The sequence below is a fragment of the Planococcus citri genome, chromosome 5, assembly GCF_950023065.1.
Source record: "Planococcus citri chromosome 5, ihPlaCitr1.1, whole genome shotgun sequence".
Lineage (NCBI taxonomy): Eukaryota > Metazoa > Arthropoda > Insecta > Hemiptera > Pseudococcidae > Planococcus > Planococcus citri.
The window spans coordinates 12853835-12871046 of record NC_088681.1 but is presented as its reverse complement, the minus strand read 5'-3'; the positions used below and the strand labels follow the sequence as shown (position 1 = coordinate 12871046).

General features: G+C 33.8%; 2 long non-coding RNA genes across 2 annotated transcripts in view; one reads left to right on the top strand and one right to left on the bottom strand.

The window, feature by feature from the left end:
- The window catches only part of LOC135849375 (uncharacterized), a 498164-nt gene that overhangs the window by 167774 nt on the left and 313178 nt on the right, over positions 1-17212 (top strand). The gene's annotated exons all lie outside the window — the stretch shown is intronic.
- On the bottom strand, positions 7943-8968 carry LOC135848626 (uncharacterized). Its single transcript, XR_010559399.1, has 2 exons — positions 8841-8968; positions 7943-8249 (listed from the first exon to the last, which is right to left on the bottom strand). It is a non-coding gene; the product is annotated as an uncharacterized LOC135848626 (long non-coding RNA).

Genomic DNA, 17212 nt, shown 5'->3' with positions numbered 1-17212 from the left:
TGTCACATATCATTGACAGATTTTACCCAATGGGGTGGCTTTGTAGTGAAAAAAGGGGTGAGAGACGCAATCACCCTTCTGAAAGTGATTGTTTAAAGAGCACTGAATGCAAATAAGGAAATCATTGCTTGCTTAGTGGATTATGAGAAAGCATTTGATTGTGTCAACCATGAGAGGATGATGGAGATCCTGAAAATATACAATATCAATGACAAAGACCTGCGAATTATCAAGAACCTGTATCTATTGGGAGCAGAGCGCAAACAATTTTCAATTTTTGACAAACTTTTAAAAATCAAATCGGGGTAAAATTGCGAAATACTCGTAATCAAAATTTCTTCAAATTAGCGTACAAAACAGAAATTTGATGCATAAAGTGTTTTTAACCACCCTCCTCCTCCTCCTCCTCACCTCCTCATCTTTTGAATCGATTGGTAAACGATTTGTAACCATTTTGAGCAGTTCTGCAGCCTCCAGCTAATTTTTGACAATTGAACGTGCTGAGCTCATATTCATGGATATTCCGGATCTCCGAAAAATGGCATAAAAACTGTCCAAATTGACTTCAGTTTGTATTTATTTTTTTCTACTGTAAGTTTATTCTGGATATTGAAAACCTGGTATAAAGTGTGTGCATCGAATTTCATCAACACCTACTTCTAAATAATGCTACCTACTGATGAAAACCAAATTGAGTAAAACCTTCACTGTCCAGCAGGAACAATTCGTTGAACGAGAAATAATATTCATTTCAGTTTTGACATCTCTGATTAGATCCTCCCTTATTCGATAATTAGAGCCACAAAAATTCTCACTTGAAACTATTTCTAATGTAGGAAGTCGACGAATTATCTAAAACGTATTTTTGGAAGGAAAAATTTATGAATATACTCACTTGATTAATGCAAACGGAGGCGAAAAGTAATATCCATGCAATGTAGAATGGATGCATGATTGCTTCAATAGTCCAGTCGAGAGAAACCACTCGTCACTAGTAAATTATCTTGCTATCGATGTGGAAAGTTTCGAACAGTACTGGATATTAGCATCTTATTCGTGGATATGTTGAATGTACGTAGGTACATAAAACTGAAATTGGTTGCTTCATATCGAATTGGAGGAAGACGATTTGTGTTCATCTCAGTTTCAAATGATCTGAACGAATTTCGAAACATGTATGATCAAATCGTTTTAATTGAGCGTCAATTTTTCGTATAATATTTTGACCTCAATTTTATACTGTAGATGATTCTGACTGGTTACATCTGTCCATTTAATAATCTGATTTTTTTTAGTGGTAGCATAAAAAATAATTCATTCCATTTGGAAGTTTTTTACCTCAAAAAATCATTCTTTATTGGTCATTTTAACATATTAGGATGGAATTGTCGGCACAGAGAAGACATGTTTTTCACCCAAAAAAGCAAAAAGGATCCTTCTTTTTTTTTAAAGATTGCCAGAAAGTACGTATTTTGTCAGAATTGTCAGAAAGTCTCGTTCTTTTAACAAAATGTCAAAATAGTCATTATTTTTTTGCCAAAATGTGTTGAAAGATTTCTGGTTTTTTCAATAACACATCCAAAAAGTGTTGATTTTTATCTTAACTATGTATGTAGAAATTCCTGTTTTGACAATTAAAACTCTTTTTTTTTTTACCAAAATTGTCAAAAATCTTAATTTGTTGCCAAAACTTTGTAAACAGTTCCATTTTTCTGCCAAAATTATCAAGAAGTGGTCTTGTTTGCCAAAATACTGGACTTTTTTAAAAATAAAATTGTGTAGTCCCAGTTTTGCAAAAATTTCCAAAAAATTCTTACTCTTTCACCAACATAATTATCTTGAAAGTACCTTTTGATTTTTGCCTTAGTCTGGATGTCTGAAAAATTTAGTAGGTAGGTAGGTATTTTTTTTTTCCAAAATTTGTCCGGCTTCTGCAAAAATTTTGTGAGAAATTCCTTATACTTTTTTGTCAACATAATATCTTAAAAGTACTTACTACATTAATTTTTGCCTGAATCTAGGAGTCTTAAAAAATCCAGATTTTTCTTTCCAAATTGCGTAAAGTAAAGCTCATTTTTTTGCCAAAATTGCCAAAGAGAGATTTTATTTATTGACTAAAGGTGACACCCTTTTACTTCTTGAATTGCCAAAAAAATACAAATTGCTGCCTGCAAAACTGACTGAAAGTTCTACTTCCTGGTTAAATTATCAAAAGACTACATTCATCTAAAAATTTTGAAAGGCCCAATTTTCCCAACAATTGTTGAATTATAGTTGATTTTTTTTAGGAAAAATACTGAAAAAGTTTTGTTCCTTGTCGAAAAAAAGTTTTGTTTGTTTTTCTGTTTTATTTGCTGAGAAGTTCTTACCTTTTTAACCAAACATCTCAAAAGTATTTTGATTTTTTTTTCTTTAGCTACCTACATATTGAAAAAAGTGCTGTTTTTTGTGAAAATTATTTCTTCAGTGAAACTTCATAATTTTCTATTTGTGATTTTAGGTATTCTTTTCTTTCAGAATTATGAATAGTTTTCTATTTTCTTCGATTAATTCTGTTTAAAAATGGAAATAATTTTATCCCAAAATAAAAGTAGCTATATAGGTATCGCGATAGTAAATTTGAACTTTATAGCATTTATAACTCCATTATGGATAGTTGGGTAATACATACGATACATATGCAACTTATATCATTAAATTGGACAACAGTGTTGTATTTCAGAACAAAGAAAAATTTTCAAGATGAAACCAAAGCTTATCTAAGATTTAAAAATTTGTTAATTAGTAATGTACATATTTCTATATTTAGGCATTATAAAATCGTACCTCTATGTACATAAAAATGACATTGATATTTCATTTTACTAAAATTAAAAACTTATCTAGTACGAGTAGGTTGTACACAGAAATTCTTAGCTTATATTCATCAAGTTACCTATTCATTTTTTATGAATTAGGCCTAGATGAGTTCAATGCATTTTTAACGGAGCGTAGTTTTGTTGTGTGTTTTTTCACAAGTTATCTTCAATCCGTCCACACGATATTTAGTAGCAGCTTCAAATAATTCGTCTGTTAGTTCCCCCAACTGTTCACATTTTCCTGTATAAATGTATCGTAGCATCGCACGTAGCACTTTTTCGTTCATGTGTGTTACGTTTATTCGGATTTTTTTCGATTTTCTATTTTTCGAATGTTTTCGTTGAAACATGGCATTAAAAATTGAACTTCGTGCGGCCAAGATATTTTTATGGGCTGGATAACTGCTTCCATTCGCTATAAAAACGACGTCTGCGGATTTCCAGTTTTCGAGCTTCGATTCAAAATCGAACTTTTGCGATGGGTCATATGCCAACCATTTTATACGGATCGAGAGAATTAATGTGTCGTTTTGGAGTAAATGATATCTAAAATAATCATCTTTCTTGCAAAAGTGTTCCCAACCCATACACTGTCTGTCTGTTTCGCATACACGCCTTCGTGGCGATGCATATTTGTGAAGTAATACTTCTTTTTTATCATTTATGATTGAAATATCAGCCTCTGCAGTTGCCTCTTTAACTGCACTGTATTCGCTTAGACATACGTATAAAGAAATCGTATCATTCTTAATATTACCATCGCCATTAGGGTATATGTAAATTTGCCATTCCCATCTATTGGTTTTGGGTGCGTGTAAGTAGGCCGAGCCGATCAGATTAGACTCAACTTTCTCGTGGAATCGGAATTCATGAATAGCCCAAATATGGTTTATTTCATGAGTTACAATGTATGTGTCCTTTCTGGTCGAATTTCCATGGGTTTTTGAGGGTTCGCTCTGAAAAAATGTCACATATTTATACAAATCGGGTCTCCTGATGTTAAAAAGCTCAATCGTAACTACAAAGCTTTCTAACAAGACAGGAACCTATTCCAAATGACCGGAATTTTTTTGAACTGGACACTGCTAAATAGAAAAAACACGGAAGAGAATTACACATCACTAGCCCAAATTTCAGCTACTAAATTCCATGTTTTCGATTTTTGAAGAATTTTAAAAATCAAATGGGCGCGAAAAACGCGAAAAAATCAGAAAATGTTCTCCAAATTGACGAAGTGGGGGGGGGGTCATGCTTACTACTTTCACTGTTAAGCGGGAACGATTATTCGAATGAGCAATGATTCCTTTCAATTTTGACATCTCTGATTAGGTCCTCCCTTATGTACTTATGTATTCGAAAATTAGAGCCACAAAAATTCTCAGTTCAAATTATTCCTAAAGTAGGAAATCGACGAATTATCTAGAACTGTTAATATACAGAAGGAAGAAATTTATGAATTCGAGTAAATGAACAGAAATATGTACTCACTTGACTAATGCAACCGGTGGTGAAAAGTACTATCCATGTAATGTAGAATAGATTCATGTTTGCTTCAGTATAGTCCAGTCGAAAGAAAGCACTTGTCACAAGTGAATTATTTTTCTAGCCATGTGAAATGTTTCGAAAAATATTTAATGAGTATTTGAATCGTACACGTGTATCTGTGGAATGAAGAACTGAAGTTGATTGCTTTTAAACGGATATAAGGAAGATGATTTGTGTTTATCTAAGTTTCAAATGATCCGAACCTCCGAACGAATTTTGATACGTGTATCATCGACTCGTTTTAATTAAGCGTCCGTTTTTCGTACGAGTATTTTCAAATGTCCATTTTATTGATCTGCTTTTTAGTAGCATCACAAAAAGTTCATTCCCTTTGGACTTTTTTCCCCTTGAAAAAATTATTCTTTGGTTAAGTAGGTATTCATATTGAGACGAAGTTGTCGAAATTTGCACAATAAAGTCACGTTTTTCACCAAAAATGCAACATTCGAGGTCCTGTTTTTTTCTTTAACATCGAAAAGAAATCAGATTTTTGCCAGAATTGCTCAAAAAATCGTATTCTTTCGACGTATATCTACTCAAAAAGTCCGAGTTTTTACGGAAATTTGTTGTAGGATTTCTGCTTCTTTCAGCAAAACATCCAGAAAATGCTGATTTTCACCTTAGCTATCTAGAAAGTCCTGTTTTACGTAATAAAAATCCTGTTTTTTTTACCAAAATTGTCAAAAAGTTCGATTTATTGTCAAAACTGTCAGAAAATTTTATTGCTTGTTTGAAATTGTAAAAAGCTCTTGTTTTTGCCAAAATTGTTACGAAGTGCTCTTGTTTAATTTTTTTTTTGTTTTAAAAATGCCCTAAAAAGTTCCTGTTCTTTGTCAAAATTGTCTAGAATTCTACTTTTGCAAAAATTGTCAGGAAAATCCTACTTTTTTGTGAACACGTCTTAAAAGTACTTATTGATTTTTACCTTATGGTCTAGCTATCTAAGAAATTTTTTCAAAATTGCGAAAAATAAAAGCTCCGATTTTTCCAAAATATTGTTGAAAAGAGATTTTGTTTATTGATAAAAATGCGAACCTGTTTTTTTCGTAAGTTTGACTGCCAAAATCAGCGAATAATTTTTTTATTCTAAAATTTCTGAAAGTCTTTAGGTCTCGTTCTGTGATCAAAATTGACAGCAAGAGTCTTTTTCGATGAAACTGTCGAAAAGTCTTGCGCAGTACATTTGTCAAAAAAAATCTTAAATTGTCGAAAGAACTGTTGTAAAAATTCTGTTTTTTTGCAAAAAATTGGCGAATATTCCAATAAATTTTGTTTTTAGTCTAAAATTACCAGAAGAAAAAGTTCTTGCTGAAACAGGTAAAATCGTTTTTCTGTCAAAATTGTGGGGAAGTCCCATTTATGCCAAAATTCCAATTTCAGTTTTTTTGAAAATTTTCCTGTGAAAAAGTTGACTTTGTTTTTTGTGTGGTGGGGGGGGGGGGTAGTTTCAAGTAGAAAGCTGTCTGAAATTGGATTCAAAAAAGGTACCTAGTAAAAAAAATAGTGATTTCTTCAGCAAAAAAATCCTTTATGTACCATGATCAAATTCTGGTAATTTTCAATCTTTTTTCAATTTTGACACATTCTTATGACATTTTCTGCAGTTTTGTCAAATCATCATTCAATTTTGAGAATTTCCGATTAATTCTTGGTATTTTTCAATAATATCTAAGCGGTTGGGGTAAAATTTTACCCAAATGCGACATTTTCTCAAGTTTTGTTCGTTTTCTGTTGGTCCATCAATTTTTAATATTATTGAGTGTATTTCACAATCAATTTTTCAATTATTTTTATGACACCTACTTTCTTGTGAATGTTTATTTCTGGCTCTTTATTAAACGTCAAGATCGTGAGAATTTTTACTTTGGCCTTCGACTATTATTATTTCATGTATCTGTTGATTGATAAATAATCCTATAACTAACTAATCCACCTTAATTTTTGTTTGTTTCAGGTGAGAAAAAATTTCCTTCCAAAAATGATAGAATATGAACTCGCGTATGAGAATAAGTAAGTAATCTTATAATCCTTATGAGAAAAATTACGTGAGTCATTTCTACACCTGTGACCTTTTATTTTCAATGGCAAAACAAAAAGATTCTAAAATCACGGAATTTGAAAATCAGGTGAAATGATTATCCATCAGATTTGAATCGAAGTGATCTGATTTTAAGAATACTAATTCGGAAACAGTAGATCAAATTTTTGAGTTCACGAACAATTTTTATTTTCTAAGGATTATTTGAAAATCAACCTTGGGTCAAAAATGAAAAAAAAATCAAAATTTTTCCAAATAGACCAAGAAATTTGAAATGTGGTGTGTGCCCTGTTTTCGACCTTTCAAATCGATTGGAAACGGTTTCGATCCATTTTGAGTGGTAGTTCTGAAGCACAGTAGTAGATTTTTGAAAATCGACATTTCAGTAACATTTTACCCAATCAAGTTGTTGAAATGAAATTTACTTAGTAGGTACCCCATTTTTAATGCGTTGAGTCGATTGGAGGTGGTTTCAGAGGCTATTCTGGGGCCTTCCGGTATATTTTGAAAATTCCATTTTCACTAAAAAGTGGTCTAAAAACTGTGCAAATTAACTTGAGCATCATTTTTTTTTTTTACTTACCAATAATAAAAATAACTTGCATAACATTTATAACTTCAGTTTGGATAAGTCGGTAATACGTACATACATACATGCAATTCTATCATTAAATTGAACAATAGTTCCTATGTATATTTCACAATGAAGGACAATTTTCATAGTAAGTAAAACCAAAGCATATCTATGATTTGAAAATTTGTCAACACTTTTATTCAGAAATTAGAAAATCGTGCACATGACATTAGTGTCTCATTTCAATGAAAATTTTCCATTTCATTTTCAAAATAAAAACTTTCCTAGTGGTTTGTACATATAAGCTACACAAAAATTCTTAGCTTATTACTTCAGTTATCCTATTTGTTTATGATGAATTGAATGGGTCCAGTGCATTTTTCATCCAAGAATAGTTTATCGTGTATTTTTTTCAGAAATTTCTCTGGATCCGTACACACCATATTTGGCAGCAGTTTCGAAAAACCTGTCTGTTGGGGTTTTCAACTGTTTACACTTTTTGTAGGTATATTATAGGATGTACTATGTACTTTTTCGTTCATCAGTGATGACATTTATTCCGATTTTTTTTTCGATTTTCCACTTTTCGAATATTTTTGTTGAAACATGGCATCGAAAATTAGACTTTCTGCGTCCAAGATATTTTTATGAGCTGGATAGTTAACTACTTCCATTCGTCATAAAAACGACGCAACGTCTGCGATTTTCATTTCAACTAAATATTGTTTTCAAGATTCGCTTTAATTCAAATTGTGGTGCTTCAGATAACCATTTTAGTTGGATTGAGAGGGTTAATGTGTCGTCTTGGAGTAAATGATTTCTAAAATAATCGTCTTTCTTGCAGAAGTTTCGCCAACCATAACACGATAGGAGTGCCCCACCCCAACGCCACGGATTGCGTACTATTTTTTGTGGCATGAAAGATCCTTATGATTGAAATATTACCCTCTAAAGTCGTCTCTTTACCTGCACCGTCAGGGTATTGACATACCTTCACAGAAATCGTATCGTTGTTATTATCTAGGCCATTCGGGTTTATGAAAATTTGCCATTTATATCTATCGGTTGCGGGTGCTTGTAAAATGGGCGAGTAAATCCTATTAGCCTCAAGTGTCTCGTGGAATCGGAACTGATGAATAGCCCAAATATGGTTTATTTCATAAGTTCGCAAGTACGTGTCGCTTCGGATCAAATCTTCAACATGACTATTTGAAGGGAGTTTTGAGGGTTCGCTCTGGAAAAAAATGTTCTCATAATTTGATACAAATCGGGTCTTTTCATATTAAAAAGCTCTATTTTTACAATCATAACTTTGAAAGCTTAATGACAGAAAAATTTTTCGAACTGGACACTGCTGATCTCTATAGCCAAAATTTCAGATACCAAATTGCAAATTTTAGATTTTTCATGGATTTTTAGAAATCAATAATGGGTGCAAAAAATGCGAAAAAATGAACATTTCTCCAAATTGACACGGAAAATTGGATTTTGATGTATAATCTTTTTCCGACCCTCTACTTCACCCCGTGAATCGATTGGTAAAGATTTTCAACGTTTTCGAGCAGTTCTGAAGGCTGCAGATGATTTTTGAAAGTTGAAATATTTACCTATTTCATGCCTCAATTTCAACGTACTGAGCCGATTGAAGGCGGTTTTACATAGTTCCGCAGACTCCAACCATATTCTGGAAATTCCGCCCCCACCCAAAAAAAAAACACAAAAATTGTCCAAGTTGATTTAAATTGGTATTTATAATTTTCTACTGTAAGTTTCAAGCTTGGGTAATGAGTACGTATTTAATAAGCTAGTACTCGTAGTAACTTACTTGATCTGTGGTACAATAAGAGAGGAGGAATACTCTCAAAATATTATAAAATGTGTTCATGTTCATTTCAGTACTCAATGAGTATAGTTAGAATCTTACACGTGAGTCTGTTGAATGAGGAACTGAAGTTGATCGCTTTTAAACGGATGTATGTATAAGGAAGATAATTTGTGTTTATCTCATGTGTCAAATGATCCGAACGAATTTCGGAAGATTTTATCATCGAATCGTTTTAATTAGGCGTCAGTTTTTCGTAAATTTTGACTTCGATTCTAAACTGATGATTCTAACTTGATACATACCTACCTATGTCTCTTTTTATGTAGTAGCATTATAAAAAAGACATTCCATTTGGAAGTTTCTTCCCTTAGAAAATTGTTCTTTGGTTATTTTTATTGAGATGGGATTGTCGAAATTTACACAAAAAGGTCACGCTTTTTTCACCGAAATCACAAGAAAGATCCTGTCTTTTTCTTCAAGATTGGTAGAAAATTCGATTTTTGCCAGAATTGCCAAAAAGTCTCATTTGTCTAACAATAAAGACGTAGCTAGGTAGTCAAAAAGACCTAGTTTTCACCAAAATTTGTTGAAAGATTTCTGCTTTCTTCGGCAAAACATCCAAAAATAGTTGATTTTTACCTTAGCTCTCTAAAATCCCGTTTATGCTCAAAAATGCAGTAGTTGTCTCTGCCGTCCAAGTTGACTCAGTTGGAAAAATTGGTGATTCTCACTTGTCAGTTGGAAAAAAATTCCTAATTGAAAAAAGGTGAAAATTTTGAAAATTTCAGCTCCAATTCTAACATGGATAGTTGCCAACTGGATTTTGAAATGTCAACTAGAAAGCATTGTTTTTATACTTACCTCTGAAAATACTTTATTTTAAATTTTGAATTTTCTAGAAAAAAAAATCATTCGAATTCTAACTGTTTTATTTTGAAAAATTGTCACACATACTGTACTGGTTGGGGTTGCGCCCGCAGCAGACCATAAGTGGGAGATGTGTACCTACCTGTGGAAAGTGGCTGTGCTGTGATGTAGTAGTTTTCCACTACAGGCAGAGCAATCTATTGCAACTGGTTTCCAAGTCACTTCCAAGTTGGGTAGAAGACACAGCTTTAGTTATACTAATTTCGTTGTTGATTAGTTCGCACGTAATTGTATACTCATGGTTAGGGATACGTTTTATTTCTGGATTAATCCTGTCTAGTGTTTAATTAATCTTGTGTAGCTTGTTAATTAATACACACCCACAGTATTGTGCCGCAATTATTGTAATGCTTTTGCGTTCGTCATTGTGAACAATTGAACATACTTAGCTGCTCAGTCAGCCATAACAAGAGTGGTTACCTGACCCTCAAACATCTCGAAGTTAGCCTGCTTACTCAAGTAGCTTCAGTTGAGTCGTTTCTTATATAGGAGAGCCTATGGTACACCCCCGACCACTACATCTTGGCGCCCAACGTGGATTAAATCCTACAACATTCCTGTCAACCTGACGATAGATGCCTTTGTGTGCGAAGAAATCAATCTAGCACAAAGAAGAGATCAACTTGGCGATCTAATTTTTGTTTATTTTTTGCGATCTTGTATCATAGTGTCCCAGCTCCGTGGGATAAATTTTCCCTGTCAACTTGGTGACCGTTGCCTTCGTACAAGAAGAAAATCCGTCCAGTACAAAGATGAGGTCAACATGGCGACCTGACGATCTTTTTAGTGTTAACTCAGGTACACTAAAACAAAATTATATCAAGACATCTCGGAAAGCTCACCATCTGCAGCCAAAAATTCCGACAGAAAAGTGCTAATTGTATGATCGTTGAGCAGAGTTGTGCAAGTTTCGTGTGTGAAAATTGGAGCACATTTGATCCAGCTTGATCTAATGGTTCAAGGCCAATGTAGATATGGTTACTGTACATTATGAACGCGTTGTACATACTTGTAAAACGAAGAAAGGCATTATTATTTTGAATTTTAATGATGTTTCTGTGCATTTTGGATATTAAGTACCTAGATATTTTCTTTGATCAAATTATGGAAGAAATTCTCCGCAAACTGAAGATGGCAATTTCAGTCAGGAATCAAGATTTCTGTTTGCTGGTAGATGCTCTGAGTAGAGAAAATGCCACCTGAACCAGATCAATTATCCAGTATAAATAAAGTAACAACAGAAAATGGTCAGAATTCAGGAAATGACCCCAGTCCAGCTCAACCATGAATTATGGGGAAGTAGATTGACTCCGAGTCACATGAAGAAGAAACGATTTGTTTAGTGAGCCAAATAAAATGTACAATTACAAAACCGTACCTATGTGAACAAACAAACGCGCGCGCGCCCCGGATTTTTAAAAAAGCGATTAGTGCAGCTAACTTCGAGAAGAAAAAATCAGTATTATCTGTAGGCCAATACGAATTGAACTACGCAGGATTGGACTCTTAACAGTCGCAAGTTTATTGAAGAGTTACACAGAATGTACAATCATCCAAGCAACAAGACACCTGTCAAGGAGCTCAATGAAAGTGTGGTCCAGGAAATTCCATCCGAAGATGTTTTCATTAAATTTTCGAATATTTTTTAAAAATTTGGTATGTTGAAAAATGTTTTTTTTTTTTTTTACATTAGCAAGATCCTTATAATATGTACTTACAAGATGAAAATAAAATTGAAACGATAGAATTATTTTTTCGACGTCTGCTTGCTTTAAAAAAAATGTCGTGGTGTCTGAAGACATTGCAACAGCAAAAAACTTGAATGTAAAAGTTTGCCTCGCTCACCCCCTCCTCTCTCTTAAAAAATCCCAAGTATTTAAAAAATGTCCTGCTAAAAGTACTGGCTGCTTCTTCATTTTGAAATTTTATTACACTAGACAGGTGATAATGCTTGAATGTTTTCTGTTAATCTAAAATTAAAATGTAATGTTTTATACCTATCTATAAGTAGATTGAAGTTATTTAGTCACTTTATTTTTAAATTAAAATTTTTTTCACTTACCTACTTGTTTAGTTAATTTTTCCAGCTCTTTCTGTTAGGTTCTGAAGTTACTTTTTTTGAGAAAAAATTTGGGTACTATCCCTGTGTATGTTTGCTTCTTCAAACATTTTGAGTTGGGAATTTCAAAGCAAAAAAAGGTCACCAGTTGGTATTTTCATGCCCCCCCCCCCGAAATTGAATTTTGATCAATAGCCTAGACTTGTGTCTGATGATATTTATTGAAAAAGAGCTAGTGGAAAGAATATAGCTCAATCATGGCCTCGATAAGGCAGTCTTCCTTGAAACATCGTCAAATTACAGTGTGATTTTCAATTTTTTTTTCATTTATAAAATATTTTTTGTTTTTGTTTTTGTTTTTTTTTTGTTTTTAATTTTTCTTTTTGCAGGTATTTATGTATTACGTTATAGAATCATTGATTATTGAATTCGGTTGTGCGTTTCCGCGTTCGTTCGTTGGTTAGCTGTGTATTGTGATAATATAGTAGTTCGTACATATTATGTTTAACTATGAACACATTCATACATGACGGCACTACCTACCAAGAAAAGGCTCAGCTCAAAGATGGTACCTACTCCTATCGATGTTCTACTGCCGGTTGTCCATCCCTTATCTACCTAGACCACAGCAGATCATCTGTACTACGAACAAACTCACGTGACCATATCCATAACAATGCAAATAATGGGACACCGATTAGCTCACTGCACTCTCCCACTGCCTCGTCAGTAGATGAAAGCGATTTTGTCAGTTTAACAGGCTCACCTAGTGTACAAACAACTGGTATGTTATCTCAAGAGTTATCATTCTCAAGCAGGCTTTATGATTTGGAAAAGAAATTAGATGCGGTATTACAGAAATTACATACCACTTCAGTACCAGTGGATAACGAGCAAGATCAAATACAACATTTGAAAGATAGAATTGAATGGTTGGAAAGATCAAATACTTATCTACGTAGCCTACTACCGGCAGTAACAATTGGTGACGAAGCATCCACCAGTCCTAACACATCACCGTCTTCTAAAATACCCACAAACAACCATCACAATAAAGGTACTGATAAGAAACATCGTAAAATCTTGCTGATTGGCGATAGTCATATTCGGAATTTAGAGAACATTCTCAGTTGTTATCTCAACACCTACTTTACCATCGAATCCTACTTCATACCAGGGGAGCCGCTGGTGCAATGCAGCTCACATATCACAGAACGTGTTCGAGACTACAATGAAAATGATGTGGTGATTATATTTGGAGGTACAAATTCACCTACCATTAGGAATATCAGTGAGCACTTACAAAACGTCATATCTGCTGCCAGTAAAACACGCATAGTGCAGTATGAAATACCTCCAACTGGGAACGAGTATAGAGATTCTAACATTCGAGTAGTCAATGCGCATATGAGATCAATAATCTCAGTGATTGATAATCCAAACATCGTTTTTCGTTGCTTCAAGCCAACAAACGGATATTACAGGCGAAATAACATTCACTTTAATCAAACGGGTAAAATTGCTCTATGCAATAACATTTATTCTTTTCTGTGTAAATTATTTAATTTAGAATACTTACCTTTACGTATTAGTAGTTTGAAAGCACATACCATGCCTACCAAATCCCCAAACTCTAGGTCATATGGCCGATCTTCCTACCATTCATCCAACCTATCTCAGTTAAAATCCTCTACACCTGAGAAAAAAAATAACCTATCCACGAAATCTAAAATACCATCCTTAATGAGCATCACTACCTCCCCCCCTCCTATAAACCACTCCAACTCAAATGTTACCTTCTCTCAACAAACCCTTACTCAACAAAGTCCTAAAACCAAACTATCTCTCCCCATACGATCGGATATCCCAGGTACTATTCCCATAGAACCTATAATCCCAACAACTTCCAATAATTCCTTCCAAGGTTCTTCATGCAATCCCTACACCCAACATTCTAGTTTTTCTCATCCAGAAAATGGAAAACCTACTCCATCCCACACCCATCCACCTGTACCTCATCAATCAACTTCCTCATCCCTCCCTAGTACTATGTGGCCCTCAGCACATCCTACTGCAATCGGAATTCCATTATTCCAACCACATACTCCAACCTACCCTATGTTCAACCCAATGACTCAGTGGCCAATGATAAGTAGTCAAAATTTTCTTTAAATGGGGTGGCCCAAAGCACTGGAACAGAAGAGATAATCTTACTGACCCAAAACTTCAGATCAATAAATAAGAAACAGCCACTATTGTTCCAGCTCTTATCAGATAATCGAGTAGATATTGCTTGCATCACAGAGCATTGGCTTGATCAAAACAAGGTTGATAAAACTTTTATTGACAACTATTCGATAATTACGTCATATTGCAGGGAACAGATGAAAGGAGGGGGATCGCTAATTCTCACTAACCAATACATGACATCTAAATTTGTAGAAATTGCAACTATTAACTCTCACTCAATAGAAAGGCATATCGAGGTATGTGGGATAAAATCTAATGATCTTAGGCTCTATGTAGTTTCCATATACCGACCCCCCCAAGGTACTTTTGCAGTTTTTTTAGAAAAATTGGAATTGATCCTTTCTTGCTTACACATTGGTCATGGAGTCATTATTGGTGGTGATTTTAATGTAAATTTTCTAAAGGATACAAGCAATCTAAGTTCATTACTAGATTTAACTACTTCTTATAACCTTACTGTAAAGAATAATGATGCTACCCGCTCCACCAGTTGTTTAGATAACTTCTTTTGTTCAACAAATCTCTTCTGTACTCCTGCACTGTGTAGATCGCATATATCAGACCATGATGGTGTCATTCTACACTTGAAACTCAATCAAATCAAAACTACCCCCCCCCCCCTATAAACCATTTACACCGCAAAATTACCCCAAACAGCATGTTAATGTTTATTAATTCATTACAATCACAAGAATGGGATATGCTGTTGTGTAGAGAAGAAGCAAATCTAAATTTTCAAGACTTCTTAACGATCTTTTTAAACCTATATACAAGTACATTCCCTCTATCTAAGCCAAACTCTAATGCTGGAAGAAGAACAAATTTTGCTCTCAAAAATATGAAAATCTCAAAACTAAAAGAAGAACTTCACAACTTATGGGACTTCTGTAAAACGTTTCCCAATTCCATGTACATCAAGGACAGGTATAAACAAAAAAAGAAGGAATATTCAATTGCCATTACTATGGAAAAAAAAAACTACAATGCACAGCGAATACAAAACTCATCCAATAAAAATAGAACTATATGGAATATAATCAATGGTACCAAACATAAACCTTCGATTGGTGATCTAATGAATAGAGTAACTAATGAGGAATTAGCCAATGATTTTAATAGATACTTCACCCACCTTCCCCAACAAACCACAAAAACACCGAACTCTTTATTTACAGGTTATACCCCTCTCTCATTCCTACCTGAAAAGGTGCAAGGCTCCATATTCCTCCACCCTACTACACCTATTGAGGTGTGTAAAACTATAGAAAACTTGAACAACTCCAAAGCAAAAGATGTATACAATATAGATGTAAAGCTGATAAAGGATGTCAGATATGCTATATCTGAGGTCCTCTCTAGGCTATTCAATGATTGTTTAGTACAAGGGGTCTTCCCAGATTGCTTAAAACACAGCATAACAACCCCAGTATATAAGAACAAAGGACAAAAAGATAACATATCAAATTTCCGACCAATATCTATAATACCACTCTTTGCCAAAATCTTTGAGAAAATCATCTATGTGAGAATTTCATCCTATGTCAACTCCAAAAATATTCTAAGCCCAAATCAATTTGGATTCAGATCAAAACTTAGTACTTCAGATGCCATTTATGAACTAGTCAATACAATCTCTGATATGCTACAAAACAATGAAAAACCTATTGGTATATTTTGTGACCTCTCTAAAGCTTTTGACAGAATAAAACATGATATCCTTGTGGCTAAATTAGAACATTATGGCATTAGAGGTATCGCAAAAAAACTTATAAAATCCTATCTAACCAATAGGACACAAAGAGTAAAACTAGTTTCTAAAAAAGGGATTGCTATATCCGACCCAGAAGACATTACCATGGGAGTACCACAAGGTTCAAACCTAGGGCCATACTTTTTTCTTATGTATGTAAATGATTTTCCCCACTGCACCAAAAATAAAACTATACAATTTGCAGATGACACCACAGCAATTACAAAAGGATTCAACTGGACCCTAGCAGTTGAGGAAACTGAAAAAACCCTCCTACAAATGCAGACTTGGTTCATAGTGAATGGCATGGAACTAAACCTTAATAAAACAACAATTATGCCATTTTGTATATCTACCACCCATCCATCATCTTTAATTTCTTCTCTTGGTCTTGCCCAAACTTGTGAAAATACCACATTCCTCGGCACTGTGGTTTCCAATAACCTAAAGTGGACAGTACAAACTGACAAACTTGCAAGTCGACTCTCTACAACAGTGTATATCATGACACAACTACGCCATATCACTTCAACTCAGACAAGGAAAATTGCTTATTTTGGACTATTCCAATCCATTGTAACTTATAATTTAGCTTTTTGGGGGGGGTAACCCAACTCTGTTAAACAGGATATTCCTAATACAAAAAAGAATTCTGCGTAAAATTTATGGCCTAACTTGTACCGAATCATGTAAAGATCTATTTGTGTCAGAGAAAATATTAACCCTTCCTTCATTATACATTCTTGAAATTGGAGTTATGGTGAAGAAAAAAACAATAAAAACATCCACAATAAGCCATCAGTACCCCACACGAAATAGAAACAACCTTGCAGTAAACTATTTTAAAACAACAACTTTACAATCCAATATCGATACAATGGCAGTAAAAATCTACAATGCTTTATCCCCAGATCTAAAAAACATAACTTCAGTAAAAACCTTTAAAAAATATTTAAAAGGATGGTTAGAGGTAAAGGCTTTCTACACAGTGCAGGAACTTCTAAACCCCCCAACTTTGTAACCAATTCTAAGTTTATTTATACTATTACCTATAATACACCTACCTATATTATAAGTATAACTTGTACAAAGCCAAAAGGCATAAACGTACCAAATAAATTGAATTGAATTGAATTGAACATTTCCAACAAAAAAAAAATCGGTATTTCCAAGAAGTAACTTTAATTTGTTTTTTTATTAAAACTGCTGAAAAAGTCCAAGTTTTTCCATTACATTTTCAAAATAAGAACTTTCTTAGTCTGTGGTCGAACACAGAAATGCATATGGCTTATTGCATAAGTTGTTTGTTTTTTATGAATTAGATGGGTTCAATGCATTTTTCAACCGAGCATAGTTTTATTACGTATTTTTTCACAAGTTTCTCTC